Below are 2990 nucleotides of genomic sequence, written 5' to 3' on the forward strand. Positions count from 1 at the left end.
TGTTGATTGCTCAAAAAGATAAAGAAATTGAGGAGCTGGATAAATCTATTCAAAAAGATAAAGAAATATTAGGAGATGAAAATATAACGAGTGTAGAATTGAGAGAAAGGGTAAGAGATAGAATTAATGAAAATATACAAAGGCGGGATGAAATAATGAATGAGAGAAATGAGAGACTCCCACTCAGAGAGAGAGAGTGAAGAACATCTTCAAAAAGTATGGATTCACAGTGACGGCCGTTGTCTTAGCTGTTGGAGTGATAGGAGTGATTGTCAGCTCATTAACGAAAGGTCTCAAGTCCGTCGCCAAAGGAGTGGGAGACGGTCTCAAGGCACTCGGGAAGAAGATAGCACAAATTCTACCAAGCCTCATAGGCTCCATAGTGGGATTCATACTCAAGACCGCTGGATCGGTGATTCAATTCCTTGGATAGAATGCATGGCTTCTTATCCTCGGAGTCGCAGTTTTCATGGTTGAGCGGATGCAGCGGCGATTTAGAAAGAATAAGTGACTTAATCAATGATTAAGTTATTTCATTCGATAAATGAGGAATGCTGAAACGGCCGCCGCGATGAAAACACCAGCTTTTAACATTTCATGACTCGATTCGCTCTCTTGAGTCGCTTTTCTACTTTCACTATTTCTCAAGTTTTGCGTCTCAATATTCCCTGAGCTTTGCTTCTCACTGTCGTTCACACTCCGGTGAATTGGATTGGAAGGATGAGAAGTCGGTCTTTTGATCTTTGATTCACCGCCACTCACACTATCATTCACTCCGAGTTTCATGTCAGCGGTTGCCTTCTTCAAATCATTATTATATCCAGTCACGCTCTGAGTATTAATCTCAAGATCCGAAGGCATCAACCATGAATCCGGTGACACCGCGAGATCGAGTCTGACTTTTGCCTCATCAATTGCGAGTTGAAGTCTTTGAAAACTCTTGCTGATTTCAGGCCCGCGTATCGCATCTTCCATCAACGTTAAAAATTCACTCTGAGTCTCCTTTGCAGACCCTTCGTTCCCGAGACTCGCTGATCTGGTATTGACTTGAGCCCCTAATACACAGTAAACGAACGCTTCAATTCTTTGATTTAATCTGGACAATCCCGCGGTTGTCAATCCATTTGAATGATTCCTCATGAAATAATCATATTGATTACCGCTCATATCGTTCTTGATTAAAGTAGCGAGATTGCCATCTTTAGCCATACCACCTTCATCGGAAAATTTGTAAAATCCACCTGGATATTCACGTGAGTTTCTCTCAAACCGTGATTACTTATGTAAATATAAACATTTCCTAATCCATGATTATTTCCCTTTTTAAAACGAAAATCTGATGACGGACTAATTCCAAATTCATTACAAATTCTTTTATAGCTGGCGACGTCATATTCATTATTTATTTGATTAAACGTAGGATCTCCAAGCAAAGCTGAGAAACTCTGAATTCCACCCATCTGATATAAAATCCTTCTCGTCGTGAAATAAATGTGAAACATAAGAAATGATTTGATCTGCACACCCAACGTCTCTCTACTGATTCCACATCCGGTTGTGGTGCACCAAAAAGCGAAATTCGACTGTTGCGGCCAGTATCTCATGTCTGGACCGGATAACCATTTGCTCGATTCTTTGGCGGTTCTATGAGTAATCATGGTTGATTGAAATATTTCTCTGAATTTAATGGTAAAAAAGTTAACAGGAGTCACGTAAATTTTCATTCTATCTTTGAATAAATGAGCAAATGGCTCTGCAACGTCGAAAATGAAACCGCTGGAATGGCTAATCTCTGAAGTAAGTTTAAATTAATTCCTTTGGAAATCCACCTATACCCAATGCCTTCTTTTTCTTCTCAGTAAAATATTTAACATCAGGTCCGATGACGTCACTCCAGTAACCGGGTCGTTCTTTGATTTGTACAATCCCAGTAACGTCATTCACACCATTCATTTCGATTTCATCGCGGAACTGACTGAGATCAGCGTTCGGATATCTCAGTTTAAAATCATTCCATGCCTTCTTCCTCACTTCGTCCTCTTTCCGTTTCGCTGCATCTGATTTCATCCATGCTTCCATTTTATTATTTAAAATGGTTATACTAACAATTATCACGGATAAAGATGATCATACAATCTACTTTAAAGAACCTCTTTTTGAAAAACAATATATCAGACTCCTAAGTTGCTCTCTCTATTTATCGTGGTATAATTTGAAACGCGCTGGAGAAATCATGATTTTTGATGCACAAGACAACGCAAAAGTGAAAAGAATTCCCGCGGGAAATTGCACACTCGAAATTCTGGGAAAAGCGCTCGAGAGTACATTCGATGAAGAGAAAGTAAAACTAAGATTCGATGATTCAGAGGGTGCGAAAATTGAAAATCCGCTGAGGAGGAAGATTCAAATAGATCGTGATCTGACATCATTGAAGTTGGACTCATTGATAGAGGTAGAAAATTAAAAGTAAGGACTGTCATCAATCGGTTGACTTCGTTCACCGGAGTCACAGCTGCCGTTCTCAGTTCCTCTGGATTAGGAATATCATTAAGCGGAATCGGTGTTATCGTCGGGGCTCCTCCCGCGGGTATCGCTGGTGTTCAACCGCGATGACCATAGGGAGTAAAAAAACTGATTGGGAAAATCACAAAACATGATAAGACTATCTCTCCCGCTGAATCTTCGAATCTTTCCATCAGCGGGTTAATTTCAAAGGCATTGAATGACAGACAAATAAGTGACACTAAATTCAACTTTATTCTCAATGAAGTTCAACAATATTATCATTGAAAAAGCTAACAACGGTAAACTATTCGCTGAAGAAGTCGCCAACAGTTTTAACATCCAAGAGCTAAAAGAACAGATAAAAAACGAATACCGAAAAAGGCTCGGATCACTCGTAGACATAAAGAATTAAATATTCAATTTGAGAAGCGAGGAAATGGGTTTTCTTTGTTTATTTCGAGAGATAAATATTAATTGAGTCGTTT

The sequence above is a fragment of the Orbicella faveolata genome, unplaced genomic scaffold (assembly GCF_042242905.1).
Source record: "Orbicella faveolata isolate gen_17 unplaced genomic scaffold, um_ofav_v1 contig_35, whole genome shotgun sequence".
NCBI classification, from domain to species: domain Eukaryota; kingdom Metazoa; phylum Cnidaria; class Anthozoa; order Scleractinia; family Merulinidae; genus Orbicella; species Orbicella faveolata.